Raw genomic sequence first — 15,705 nt, forward strand, 5'->3', positions numbered from 1 at the left:
TCCTATTTGTTATGCCACTATTGACTATTTACCAACAGCTATTTGTCTACTTCTAAACATGTCATTTTGATCCCATTGATCCACTCCTTTGTGTTTCAGTTTGTCCTCTGTGTCACCTCTGTGATATGGGTGCATCCATCAGTTTCGTGTCATGTGGAACTCATGACGTTGCTTCCTCATAGATAAGATTTTCCATGTGAGACTGCTGAATATGATATCTAGGTACTCAGATACCAAGGCCGTGTTCACAGCATCAGGACTCGAATAGAACAAAGTAAACCTGTTTTTGATGACAGTTACAAATGCTCATGAATTTTGTCTTTGATTTATTTTCCCCACTGCTTCTCAAAGACTTTCAGGTACTGTCAGTGACATATTTTGCCCAGTTAAGCACACATTTTATCTGATATGAGATCTGCCTAATTAACTTATGACAGTGTCTTTACCCTGCTTCAGAACTGCTGTTGCAAATGCAAGCCAGCATCGTGCCGAGCTTTGCAAAACGAGGCTTTAACTGGAACGCTGAGTAAGAGCATCCTTAGTCATATGTCTAAGGTACCCTTCCTTAAGGTACCACCAATAAGGTACTGTGAATCTTCCTCTGGGAGAGAGTCATTTGCATGAACAGTTTTAAGAGTTGCCTGTGAGGACTTTGGGACAGATCTGAATTATTCATGTGGCTGGGACAGGGGTCAGTTAGGTGCTGTTCATTGCTGTCTGTGCTGCACATGTCTGTGTTTAAGTCTGGTGCTGGTAAAGGAGAGCCGCAAACCCCACATAAGCTTTTCCTGAATAAGCTGGTTTAGAAAGCTTTGTGGGCTGTTGGGGTTTTTTGTGTGTGTGTTTGGTTTTTTTTCAAAGACTAATGCACATTTTCCCTTGTCACATTACAAAATTTCAAGGGCAAACAACTGTATGTACTTTCCTTCTATTTCTCTGTTTACTTTTGACAAACCAGGGTAATGTTTGTCATCTCAGTACTATGTTTTTCTCTTCTCTAAAGATTACCGTATTTTCTAGAGACTCAGTGAAGACTGGCATGGCAACATTTGAGAGACATGAAAGGTAGAAAGGAACATAACATCATCCACCAACTAAGTAAAATCCACAACAAAATCACAAATAGGCCCTTTATGAAAGTCTGCTTAAAAAAAGGTCAGATTTTTAAAAATGTGGTCTTCTTTTTGCACCTGTAACTTACTGGCACAGCTGATGTCATTAGGCTCTGATTCAGCAAAGCACTTAACCATGCTACTTAGTCCCGTTGACTTTAATGGGAAGTAATTACATGTTCCAACAAAGCACATACAGAAGTGCTTGGCTGAATCAAGGTTTTAGATGACATAATGAGAACCTGATTGGGAGGGAGGGGGGAAGCTGAATTGATGCCGTGCTCAAAATCAAACCCATACTCTCCAAAAATATACAGTAGGAACTCATTTGTGGCAGCGCTCTCCCTATGTTGTGGCACACATTGATCTCATTGCTATACAAAAATCAAGAAAATAAAGTTCTAATGACTATCCATGCTATCACACATGGAGTCCACATGCAGATTGTCATACACTGTAACCATTGCATAGTGATTTAACTCCAAGTTATACTGGTTCTTTCTTCCTTTAGCATTTTTCCTCCTTTTCAATATTCCATCTCTCTTGCTTTATTTTTCATTTTCAAGTGAGGACGGTATTCCTATCTTGTACTTGAATGGACTGCCATTTTGATTATGTTTGTCAGTGCTGCTGCTGATGTGAGCTGTATTAAAATAGCAATTTGAAGTAACACTGGCACCAGACAGTCACCACTCATTAACATCATCTCCAGTAAAATCTTACAACAGAGCTGTAAGACAACCTGCTTTATAGACCTCGAATCGTAGTATGGTACAGACTGTCCACATAGTGCCACTGCGGCTTCCAGTCACTCCTGTTACATTACACCAAGCCTGATTTCATCTCCTTGAGAAGGCTTTATTACTGAGCATGGAGCAAATCCTGCTCACTTTATATCCCTGCTGACATTAGTGGTCCTACTTGCATAACAGATCTGGCTGAAGGGATGTATGGGTAACAGTATAGCTTTTCTTTAAATTCTCATGGAAAGATGTTGCTCGAGATGTTGTGGCTGAATTTTCACAGCATTCTTTTTTTTAATGCAACAGAATCTATTGCTGACAAACGAACAAGGAAAAAGGATTTCTTTGGTGTGTGTGTCTGTGTGTAGATGATGCAACATACTGTGAGCTAATGTCCAAGCTAATTCTTCCATAGTGGATTTAAACAGGCTATTGGGGTTAATGGGATTACTAGGGTCTTGATTTCTGAGAAACATCGCCAAAATTCAATGGAATAGTTCAGTCCAATCCCCATCCATCTGTTCATTGGTGAGGACCTGAGTGGCCAGATAAGTAGGGGTTGCTTCCTGCACTTATATGGCTTTGGAATTACAAAATATTGTTGAGGGGGTCGCTCTTCATGAGTGATCTTTTCTGTCAGACCATCCTGCTGAGATAGCCACAGTCTTCCTACAAGCCCTGCAAAAATATTTGGCCTGCCTAAAGAGAAAAATGGGTCACAGCCTGGTCCTTGCCTTCCCAGCACTTCAACACGGAAACGATTTGTGTCACTCCCCTGGTCAGCACCCAGCGAGAACAGCCCTGCCCATCAATGGTGGCTGCTGGCCCCATCCCCGCCATGCCCTCACCGGGAGCCGCGCGGGGGCTGTTCCCACTGGCACTACTGCTGGCGCACAGATGACGGGTACAGTGTGGGAGCGGGAGGTGTTTGTAGCTGTCACGCTTTCCTGCAAGGTGTGTTAGTTCAGATGGAGCTTGGCCCAGTAAAGGGACCTGCTTGTGCAGTGAGGCATCCCCCAGCCCTGCTGGCTGCTCCCAGGGCGAGTGTCAGAGTCTGGCCCTTTTTTTGCCTCTCCTGTCAATCCTGCCCTTCTAACGCTCTGCATGTTCTCTTGTAGTCCTCTATAATATCTTTTGAAGCTTTCCAGTACTATTTTGTGGGGGCAGTTACAGACCCACTTGCCATTGTTCACTTAGAAGAAAGCTTAAGGAGGGTCCTGGTAGGTCTGGTAGCTCACAATATTTTTTTCCAAAAGTTTGGGTGGGGGGCACCCACTAGCAATCCCTCTTCTGTCAGTGCAGCAAGGACATCTTCATCTCACTGTGACCAGGGTGGTTACAACACTGCGCTCATTTTTCTCAGAGGAAAAGTCCTTCTGGCTCAGCCTCAGCAGGGCGCAGTGTCCTCATCTACTGAGCACTGGGGTGGAGCTCGACAAGTGCTTTCCTTGAGGAAAAAGTATAGGAGAGTAAGGCTGAAAATGTGGGATTAATTGATTTAATTGGTGGAATGGAAAAAGCAAATCCTCCACGGGTTTCTTTTGTTTGTTTGTTTTAAAAAGGATAAAACACCTTGGGATAAAGTAATAACTAATTTCAAAATGATGGTGTTAACAGTTCTCCACTGGTTTCCAGGAAATCTGGTGTTTGGCTGTCTTCCTTGCACAGCCTCCGGGGCTGAGCCGTGTGCTGCTCTGTTCAGCCAGGCTGGAATTTGCGGGAAGCTGTGGGCAACTGCCTGAAGACAGGGGGAATCTCCGGAGAGATAAAGCAACAAAGAGATGTAAGAGAGAAAAATAAATCCCAGTGACATTGAAAGACTGACTCTATCAGCATATTCAGACAATCATGTAAGGCCATCTGTGCTGAGCTATACATCCCTAGGCAATGCGAGCACGATGGGGAAACAGGGAATGGGCATAGGGTGTCTGTGTCCTTGTGCAGTTATTGTGTGTTTTTATTCTCTCTTCAACCTAAAGTTACTGAGTTCTTGTACCAATGCCAACAAGACAGTGAACTAACAGCTATGCAAGTTTTTTACTTCATTACACCAGAAAATATTTTCTTTAATGAAGGGTCCTGTGTGCAGCTTCTGCATGATGCCCAAGATAATGCAGACACTGCTGGCTTGCTAAATGGGCAACGGCACGTGTTTCTCCATTTCTTCCCTAGCAGCTACAGCTGCGTGTACATTAACAGAACTGAGGGCTTACAATAGACATAAGCTTCTAGAAACATGCTAGCCAAGGATGGTGACTCTTAATCATATTTTTAAAGCTGTTAAACTCAGTATATTCAGTTAAATTCAGTATATCCTAGATATTAAGTGACACATGAAAATATATGAAGTGACATGTTAGCAAGGATAAGTAAAACATCATTCTTTTCCTGATTTCATCAAAGTCATGTTTATGACATTACGGTTGCTTTTTTATAGTTGGTGCAAAGCTTGAATCCTAATCCTGATGGGTGTTTGCTGTGGTGCATGAGAGCTTTGGGTTTTCCCTTTCTATCAGAGACTATTGCCTCTCCGCTGCAATAGATCAAAATGAGAGGACAGGCAGCTGGTGCCCTTCCCTGACTGCTCTGGCTGACATTCCTGAAAGTTGAATTAGGGACAGTGTTATTTACTCTATCTTTTGCTGCACTGAGAGAATAAATTCCAGCATCCCTACCATGTGCGTTGTCTTCACACATTGGAAAAAGAGGCTGCATTCCTTCTAAGGCAGATTCTTTACCATTGATGGGAAATTAATGATGGCAAGTAAAATATTGCTTATTATGATTAACTAAAATGATGAAAGCCTGAATGCTGTTTACTCCCATACTTCTAGTCCGCTGTGAGCCCCTGGATGGTCATAAGCAAGTCCTTTCTTTCTACTTCAAGAGATCATTTTACAAGGGGAAAACGGTATCACACTTTATTGCAAAGTACTCTGTGACCTATTGATAAAAAGTACCATTTCAGGATCAATTTTTTTCCTTACAATTTTGCATTTGTAGAAATAATTAAGCTCCATGACTTGAGGAGAATGTGAAAAGCAAGCTCTATCCTTGTACACCATTATTTTCCCAGTAATTTGTAACCAAAATCCTTTAATGCCAAATGGCAAAATCTGCTCCTTACTGTATTGTAGCCCTTACTGACACGCAAAATTCCCACTTATTTAAATGAATTTTTGTGTAAGCGCTGAGCGTGGCAAGATCTAATGCTTTTTAAAATGCTCAAATAAGAACTGAGCCTGCTTCAGTGCCCATCAGCGGGAGCAGGAACACATCTACTAACAAGGCAAAAATAAACCACAGTTTAATGAGTTGCAAAAAAGCCTGGTCTCTACACTCTCTTAAGTAGTCTATTTTAGAATGGCTGTTGGCATCGTCAGGAGGGTACAGCGCGGGAGACTTATATGGTTAAATTTTATAGTAGTCTAATAATGAAAAAAGCATGTGTAAGGCCTCTTGGCAAACAGCCCATAGTCGTGGCTGTATTCCTACAAGTAAAGCTGCAAGAGGGAAGAGACAGAGAGAGATAATTAATGGGGACCTGCTTTATTTGCCAGGAGAGATTATTCTTATGCTGGGAGCAAAGGGTATGTGCCTGAGAAAAATGTAGAGAAAATAGAGTTGTTTTGTGGTGCCCTAAAATACAGTTTAATGAAAATGAGAAAATAATGGGAGGAAAGTCACTTGTATAGTCTCTGGCCAGCTGCCCAAATATGAGTAGAGATGCACTGGCCCTGGGCTGTGCTTCCAACAGAACCCGCAGAAAGCTAATTGTTCTTACACACATTTGCTCTATTTTCAGACACATGCTATTTGAAACCACATTTTCTCTTTTGCTCTTTGCTCCTTCCTTGCTCCCAGCTTGTGAAGAATTTCCACCTCAGAATGGTATTTCTTGAAATGTTTTCTCTTTGCAGAGCAGTATCTGTTGTTTTCCATTCTCACTGGGGTGACGGTAGGAGTCTGATGAAGCTTGAAGGTACCTGGAGTTATCTTTGATTTCCTAATCCTCAGGCGAACCTGTTTGGCAGGGCTTACCTGAGCTGCAGAGATCCAGCTCTCAGCTGCCTCTCAAGCAACCAAATCATGCCAAGCCTAATTTTATTTCTTCATAGCTTGAAAATGGTCGATTCCTCTCTATGGTGTATTAAACTCAGGAACCTCTGGTTGTCCACGTGACCACCTCTTCTGTTTTCTCACTCTTTCTTTTCTCCCTCCTGGACATTTGCACAAAGGTGGAGGAACAGACCTTGAGATAAGGTAAATCAGTGGCATCAGTGGGACCATATTTATTTACTCCATTAGCAGATCAAGCTCATACATCCAGGTGAGGTTTTTGTTCAGGCTTTTTTTTTTTTTAAATAATACCATGATTAAAATGATACTGTGCAAGTGAATGATAGAATAAGTTAGTATATTTTTGGGATATAAAATAATAGAGAATCATCTATCTAAAGCAAAGTAGAGCTCCGAAAAAGGAGAGTGATTTCTGATCCAGAAATTCAGTTATGTTCCTTCAGATTTACACTGGAGTCTGAGAGCAGAACAGGATCTCCTGAATGTCACATGTACATGTGTCTTCAGTTGGGCTTCATGTTTCAGTCAGCTGAAACTTTCCTCTACCCTATCCTATACACTGTGGGCAGAGATCTGATGTCAATGTTATTTTGAATGATGGGTCGATACTAAACCTAGAGGAAATCAGTGCAATAATTCCCACTAACATGTATGCAGTGCGGAAATCAAAGGATCAGGGATGGAGAACAAAACCAGCGCTGTCCCAGACTGACAGTGTGCGTGTACCTGGTGGGCTATGATACACTTCGTGAGTCACTTTTTGGAATCTGGAAGGGATGGTATTAATAGATATTATTCACATTAGATCCTTATTTTTCTATGAACATCAGTTTCTGGAAAGCTATTTCAGATGATTGCTTGGTTTTCCTCTTTCAGAATTTGATCTACCCCTGTCTTTTCCAAAGAATATGACTGTTGTCTGGAATCAAATTTATATTATTAACTAACACATTTCAGGGGATAAAAATAGTGCAAAGCTCTTAGGTTTTCTCTGCTACGTGGTTAGCTGTACTTTAATATCAAGGTTTTCAAGAGATTTATTACTGAGACTTTGAATTCACTTACTTTATATCTTCTTTGCATGTATTGTTCAAGACAAAAATTATTCATCCTTTTGCTTTAGCAATAAAGAAATCCCTCCTAATGTTATTACCTGAATGGCACTGCTTTAATTGTTATTGGTTCCAGGAGAAATAGCTGTGAAAATATTATGAAATACCATTGATAAATGTAATAAGTAAAAATTTGCTTGGCATTTTTCTTGCTGGGGCTTCTACTTAAATCTCTCTTCACTTTTTAAGAATGTTCATAAAGAAAAGATGGATAATTTTGATGCAAATGCAAAAAAGGAAATAAAGCTGATCAAAAGTATAGCAAAGAATTGCATCAGAAACATCCAGTTAGATATTTTTGGTTTGTGTGTGGTGAACTGTGCTATGTTTTTAAAGAAGTGAGCTCTTTAACCTGCAAAGCCACAGAAGGCACGTCTGTGTTAGCTCAAACTTCTTCTCCTTACTCCTTCCCCACATGGAACTTCCATGATGGGCAAAGTATTAAATACAATCTAAAATAGTCTTAAATGTACATAGTTAACTATTTTATACCATAAAAACAAAGATGTGGAAGACCTGTTCAGTCATCTAACAAATCCAACTACCATCACAGGGTTGTTTCCTTGAGATTTCGTCTTGATTCTCCAGAAGGTTATCTGGCACCATTTCCTCTGGGATGTGGTCTCACTGCAAACTACTGAGGCAGCAAGCTACTTCTTAGTGCAGATGAACAGTCATAAATATCTGATTTTACAGAGTATATGCTTACACATGTAGGGATTTTCTAATTTTAATTTCTCCTGACTGAGATATATATGTTCCCATGTCTGTGAATCGCTTCCCAGATGAAGCTTTCCTGTTTTTTCATGCACATTTATTTGTAAGAGATTTGTGTTAGTTCTCTGAAGGACCCAATAGACAGTGCTCTGGGTCCAGTCTGATCCCAAAAAAGGTATTCTAGGAAACAAGACCAGAAGGCTAATGGAAGAGATCCAAGAATCGTGTAACTGTGGGCTGAGAAAGCCTTATTTAAGGCAATTTATATGATATATATTATGAACACAACTTGACCCAAAAGGGGCTTTATCAAGATATCTGGGACTTTGACTTTAAAAACAGTTACAGCAGACTTCAGCTTAACCGTGGAGCCATTCTCACTTTATTCTATTTCTGTACATGTTAACAGAGATGTGGAAAGGTTGTTTGGTATTGCCACTGTTTTGTTTAGGGTTTTTTCATGGTTTTTCTGCTTTGTGCCATATCGACCTGCTGTTCAAAATTGTCAACTTAAGTTTGGATCTGATGTAGTTATGCCAAAGTGCAATCTGCACAAGACCAAATTTTCTTTTTATATCCTCTAGCTGGGTCATTATGCCTACTTGTTCTAGTTGTTCCTCTGAGGGCTTACATTTTACCATACCTTATGTTTTTGTTTGTGTATCCAAAATTATTGAAAAAGAATATATGATCTAGAGAGATCTGGGTTAGATGCTTCTGCAAAGCCATTCAGTCTCTCTGGTTGTCACTCTTAACTATAAAATTAAATTACAATAGTTCTCTAACCTGAAAATAAAACAAAATTCACAAGTATTTGCAGTCTGTACCAGCACTAAGGTAACAAAGGACATAAATGCTTCAATGGATAGATGCAAATTGAAAGAGAACATTTACTTCTGACTTGTTTTATATTTGTTTAATTAAAAGTCCAAAGGAACTTCAAAGCCTATGGGGCAGTAAGTGGCCCTCTTGCTGATTCTATTGTCAAAATCGCTGGGATCCTTTCAGCCTGCCTGCTGAATAAACAGATATAGAGATTAAAATACTCTTTCCTGAGAGCTATACTTTTTTTCTTGAAGGTTCTCCCTCTTTACTGCACTCTGGTAATGGCTCTGTAGTTTGTCATAGCAAAGAAGTATTACTGAACTGAGCACTGCACTTCATGTTATCCTCGGTAGAGATTCTCTAAGAAATAAGACTTAGGTGAGTTGCAATAATTACAATCAATTGCCTTCTGCTTGTGCACGCATCAATGAAAAAAATAGGAGCCTATTTTCTATGCTTTGACATTTGATAGTCATTGTACTGGACACTTTGGAGAGCTGATTTAATAAGGTATGTTAAGCAGTCGCATCATGGCATATGAGTCATTTGAATTCCTACTGCACATCAGCTTGCTATCTTAGGTAAATGCTAGCCATATGTTTGCAAACGTCATTAATTTTTTTGGAAATATTTGAATGACAAAGCAAATAATGAATTGTCTCTTTCTGATTTAGCCATTTATTGTTTTTTGGTATGTTCTCCCAATTTGGCTCATGTATTTTGTGAGAAGTTTTTGTTCTTGGTCATATGCTAACATTGTCATAGCTACTACTGTTATTATTTGAACTGAAGGCCACAGCTGAGATCATCATTGTACTTGGCGCTGTACTCATGACAGTAAATGTCAGCGACTCTTTAGTTCATTGAAGGCAGAAGTTACACTGGAAAAGATTAGAGGAAATAGTGTAAGTTTTACTGATAGAACTGAAACTGAAGCAAAGAGCATAAAATGATGCAGAAAGTCTGTATTTTCCGGGTCCCCTCACCTAATCAAAAAATGACCACCAGGAGAGGCCTTCGTATTTAAGCATATTTCATTAACCAGGTGTTTTGGATAGATGACACAGATCCTCAATCCTGGCATTTTAGTGGATTTCCAAAAGAGGCTTTTCACAAAACAAGAAAAAACCTCTCGTACTTCCCTGGTTGGGACACAGACTTTTGTGGCTCGGTGTTCCTTTAGTTTTAGTCAAAACCATGAAATGGAGAGCAAGTTCAAAAGTGAAAAGAAAAAAACACATTAAATCTCATCTGCCTCTGTTCTTAGTTTTGAATTTGGCTGTTTGCAGGAAGAAATTAAAATTCAATTGGAGCTCTAAACTATTTCTACATTCAGTGCTGCACAGATACAGGATGCTGGTTTGAAATGAGGTCTAATTAAACCTTAACTGCTTTGCTGATACCTGCTTTTTAGGTGCAATTCTATGACTTGTGATACATTTTTCCTCTGACAGTTTTCTGTGGCTTTTTTTTGTGTGTGTGTGTGTGTTTATGCTAGGTGTATTTTTCAAGCAAGCAGTGGAAATAACAAAGTCATTTATAGTTGTGAAAGGATAAAGGATGCCACAACAGCTAACTCAGAGGGCCTAAGGCAGGCAACGATAAATCTACCCTCCCGAAGAAAGAAAATTATTTAGAAAGAGAACATACAAAGGAAATGGGTAAAAAATCTGAAAATGAGACTGCAAAACTCAGAAGGCAAAGGTACTTGCATGTGATGAAAGAAACTGCAAAAATAAATAAATAAATGAGGCCAAGCAGGAAGTATAAATTCTGGAAACAGAGCAGAATACTAGGGGCAAGTGAGCTGAAGCAAAATTATGGTTGAATTGGTAGATGTCAGGAGAGGGAAGACATATTTTCTTAAGTACCAGGTACTTGAAAGAATGATAAGATTTTAAAGGTGAAAGTGAGTGTTTCCAGGCCATGTATTCATCATATACATTGGCTGAAATGAGGCAATAAAAAAAAAAAGGTGTTCGTACATCTATATATAATAACATTATCTTGACAACCTTTTTCTGGACAATAAGGCAGAGAATGAAGCTTGCCAGTTGGTTCTGATAAAGTGTTCTAAAGCTGAAAAAGGAAGACAATAATTATTAATTCCCTATTCTGGAAATACTTCTTTCTTCCCTAGTGACTGGAAGTAGATAGGTATTATCTTTTATGTACTGCCATAGCTGGGGAATAATGGTAGATAAGGGTTAAACATATATTGCTAGATATCTTTAGTTCCACTGACTTTTAAAAATGTATTTGTATATTTATTTTAGAGTGAAAACCTTGTCTTAAGAGTTGGCGGTATTGGTTTGATATCCTACTATGTAAAATGCTTGCAAGGTAACATAAAAACAGGAGGTTACTAAAGGTTTTCCAAGCTGCAGCACTACGTCATAACAACTAAAAGGGGAATGATTTAAGAGCAAACTCACAGGAAGAGTTTCTTTTAATAGTGGGATGATAACAAGAGGTAGCACAAGGGCAATTGTTACTTAGGCATACTTCGGTATTAGGAGCCGTTACGGGGGAGTCTCCCATGGCGATTCTATTCTGTCACAATCCTGATTCTGCCCGTGATCTGATGGTAATAGGAGTGGATGAGGGAAGTGGTCCTTCTCACCTTCTGGATCCCTTTGAGTCTTCCTCCTGTAGAGACTTACATTTGTCACAGACCTCACCTGATACAGGACAAAACTCTTTTGACTTAGCCACTTAAAAGGAAGTCTTCAAATCAGTTCATGCTCTCAATTAAGCTAATAGGTACAGTCTACAGTAGAATCAAACTTTGTAAAATAGTTAAGCTATTTCTTTCTCAACTAAATGAGAAGAAGACAGAAAGAGAAAATATTTTCATTGGCAAATGCATTTTGGGAGGCATTTATGTGTTGTCATGGTAAGAGTCACATCTATCCAGATTAAATAGAGAAGGGAAGGGAACTTTTTTCAGAGTAATAGGAGGAGGAACTTGTGTTCAGATGGAGTCAGCTCTGCATGATCCATGTGCAAAGTTTCCAGGTTAGAGACTGCAGAATTGATTAACCCACTAAGGTGCAGAGGTTCCTTCGCACGGGCTATACAGCCCCACTCAGGTCATCTTTGATCAGGTGTTTGCAGGAACAGCTCCTCTCCAGACCAATATAGGAATGTTCACATAGGGTCTCCTCTTGAGCTCTGAGCCCTCCTGCAGCCTAGATAGCACTGGAGGTCTCAAGCTGGCTCTGCAACAACTCTCTTAGGTTTGGAAAATATAGCATTTGTTCAAACCTCTACATTTTCGGGAATAGTTAGCTCCATCAGTTATATGAGTGGTTAAGGTCACCAGTTTCTCTAGAGACCATTGGGATCGACTCTTCCAGTTCACCTAACACATAGATTCCCAGGGTGTAGTGCCTTGTCCCAAACAAGCTAACTCTGAAACCACAAGCCTTAAGGCTGTGTTAGCAGGGATAACTAACCCAAAGGCAATGTGCTGGAGCGTGGCTCTTCTGCTTTGGAGACTCACGCTGATGGCACGGTGGTGGTGTTCTGCTACTCTACCCTCATGTACTAACGTATTCAAAGGGAGTTTGTGTTATCCTTAGCACACAGTCATAGAATCACAGAATCATAGAATAGTTTGGGTTGGAAGGGACCTTTAAAGGTCCATTTCTCAGTGTAGTTATACCCCTCTGCCTAAAGACAGAAAAGGCTAATTTCATGAGAATGCTAATTATTGATTTCTTTGAAATGAAATATATGCGTTTGAGGTTTCTTCCACAAATTGTGCGCTTACTTGCACCATTACAAATGCCTGCACCTCTAGTGATTTAACTGATTATGTTTGGTTTTTTCCTGGATTTGCCCTAGGAAAATTGGTGTGGTTTAAGTGGATCTATTTTGTTAATCAGGGTGATCAAATACATAAATATGTAGTGTAGAGAGCAGATACTTTAAAGACAGTTTATTTTAGGGAACTTCTTGACATTTTCATTATGGAAGAGGTGTATCCTGAAACTGTTACAGAATTAAACGTGGGGGCAAATGTAGAGTAATTTTTTTCAGTGCAGTGGTATTCAATCAGAGTGGTGGGGATCTGTTTCTCTTTTAAAGACTCCAGAATTCTCAGAAGTTGTATGAATTCAAAAGCAGTCATTGTGCTGAGCAAAGTATGTAAAACACAAGGGGAATTAGAGGATAATTGAAAATTTTTCTTTTCCATTTACAAAGTAACGCGTGTAACCTACACGAGAAAATGTTATAGTGCAATTAAACAGCTTAAAACCTAAATCTAAACCCATTGCTGCGGCCAAATGAACAATGACCCTGCACTGCACAAGAAATGTAAACAGCATTCGTACAAAATAAAAGGATATTTGATGCCCTCTAGTGGCAGTTGCGAAAAGGCGACAGCGACTTTGAAAGTCCCAGAATCCGTGCTTTGTAACTGCAAGTGTATACTGTGCCTTTAATCCTTCGGCCCATCACTGGCATGGGTGTGGAAACCTAAATATAGCAATATTATTTAGGAAACTCCACAGGTTAGTTTCCTATAGGCTCTGACTGAACGTACGTGGTTTTTTTCAGTACTGTTACTGTCTTGACCGCTTTGTCCCAGGCCTGCCACAAAGAGTAATATTTCTAAGGTCACCAACCACCATCTAAACTAGGCAACCTGGCATATTTCTAGGTTTAGGATTTACATAAAATATCTGGCATCGGAAGGCGAAAGTGCCAAGCAATTTGAAGATAGGGAATTACTTCTTTAAGCCTAACCACGTTTGCTGAAGGATTAAATCTATTACATTTAAACAAATTAAACTCATTAAGTATTAAACATATATAATTACCCTATTCAGGATAAAATATTAATATAATAGTCATAAAAGGTGGCATTTCCAATAATATCTATGTGATATAAAGATATGAGCCTATTGACGATTTATGTTCATAAATCATGTAGGTTCCTTAGGAAAAAGATAACATCCCATTTTATAGTTTCTGGTGCAAATTAAGTGGTAGGTTGTCCTGCAGCCAAGTGTGAAGGCACCATATGCAAACCACTGAACACTGCCAACTGACATTTTGTGGGGGGGGGGGGGGGGGTGGGGAGGGTGCTAAAGAATAGAGTGAGAATCAGAATAAGAATTATTATACTTTATTATGTGCTACTTTAGGGTCTTTTGTATGGAGCTGTCTTTCTAAAGTGCCACAGCCCAGTTTCAAAAGAACATTACTCCGTTATTCCCTATGAAATCAGCCCAAAGGGCTCCAGATACTGCACTCTTGAAGTGACTGATGCTAATTCAAGCAACGACTTTCAAGAGTGACTGCAGCCTCTTTCCTTGCTGAAATGTGCCAAATTCCAATTAGTTCTAGTCTGACCAGCTAGAAGTCAAATTTAAAAAAAAACTGCATGAGGTTTTTTCACCACAGGTTTCAGTTCTCATTTTTTAAAAACACAGTATCTGAGTATGTCCTAGAGCAAGAAGCAAATTAGGAAATCTTTCCTTTCTGGGGTGGATGGTCTTGGGTCTAACTTTCTGCTTTGCAGTTCTCTGCATTGAAGTTTTAGCATAGAAGATGGCAGCAAATGAGTACCGAAGGAACGTTTTGCTGAATGAGCTTTTTACAGACAGTGTGAGGTGAACTTTCTTTGCAGTAGGAAAGGTATGAAGCAGCTGATAATGAACCCTCCAGCTGGACAACTACAAATTATTGATGTTTTCCCTAGGATGGGCCAGGTATTTGTGGAAGTCCAGAAAGAAAAGAAAAATAAATACCCTGGCAAGTTGTAAACCCAAGGAATTTAATTGTCCAGAGTGCAAGTAAAACTGTCAAAGGTACATGATTGGTACAGTTTACCGAGTGCTTCTGGAGTTTATCATCATTGCTTGCAAAGTGATGCAAAGTACTTGTCCAAGTTCAGGCTTTGTTGTCTTTGTCTGTGTATCGGGGGCACAGACATAATTAAACAGCTCCTGGTCATTCTTTCCGCGAGCATCTCTTCCATGGGACGGTTGGTCATAGGATGGATGAACTCTTTGGTGAGGCTGCCTGTTGCCACCTCCTTCTTCCTCCACTGTGGTACCAGATGTGGCTATGATGTCTCCAAAGTACAGGAGAACCTCTCACTGACAAACACATGCCTATGCTTTAGGTGACCTAGAAAGGATACATGCAAAGGTGGAGGAAAACCTGCCAGGGTGGGAGGTCTGAATCTGTCTCCTGTGACACGAGCAGACTACCTGTTGCTCATGTGACAGAGAGGTTTCTGGTTTGTTCAGCCCATAAGTGTCTGTGTGTCTTGAACCATCAGAAATATCCCTGCCCTGAGAAATTCACGTCATAGAAGCAAAGTAGATACCGAACGCCGTTGCTTATTCACGGGTAGAGAACTGAGTTAAAAAGAAATGAGTGACTAGTTCAAAACAGCACAGGAAATCACTATCAAAACTGGGAAGTGGCCTTGGAATTTGAGAACAGGTTGAGAGCATCTACTACATGAATGTATTTCATCCAGTCATATAGATATTTATCATCTATTTATGAACATTTAATCTAACGATTATCTGCAGCAATTCACTGCTATACTCCTGCTCAACTGTAGTATTTAGCACCAGGATTTTAGTCACTGGTGAAGACTAACACCACTTTACAGTTTGGATAAATTGTGTATCTCTGTATAAGTTCCAGTGCGTAGACATGGACATGGAACATATATGTAACCTAGAAATCAGATGATTTTCACTGGAAGAGAAATGAAGTCAAAATGCGGTATGTAGCTATGCATTAGCAGTAGTGGGAACAAAACAGAAAATAGTTTTCAAATGAAGATCCATAGCTTTCCAAAGGTCATTACATGGTATGGTGGCCTCCAGTAGCAAGGACTTAATTTAATGATCAGGATATCCCATCACTCTGATATCCTAAATTACTAGTAAAAAAACAGATGATGATGTGATAGAGTACCATGATTTCACTACATGTGTCAGGAGTGGTCCGTTACTTCTGAATGGCAAACCTGACTGTCATCTCAAAGCCTCATAGAACAGTGCATTGTTTACTTTTGCTGCTGCACGTATTTTTAGGGAGAAATTATCTTATACTTTTTTGAGATAGCATAAATTCATGTTC

Source organism: Pygoscelis adeliae, unplaced genomic scaffold, assembly GCF_000699105.1.
Source record: "Pygoscelis adeliae isolate BGI_AS28 unplaced genomic scaffold, ASM69910v1 Scaffold106, whole genome shotgun sequence".
NCBI lineage: Eukaryota > Metazoa > Chordata > Aves > Sphenisciformes > Spheniscidae > Pygoscelis > Pygoscelis adeliae.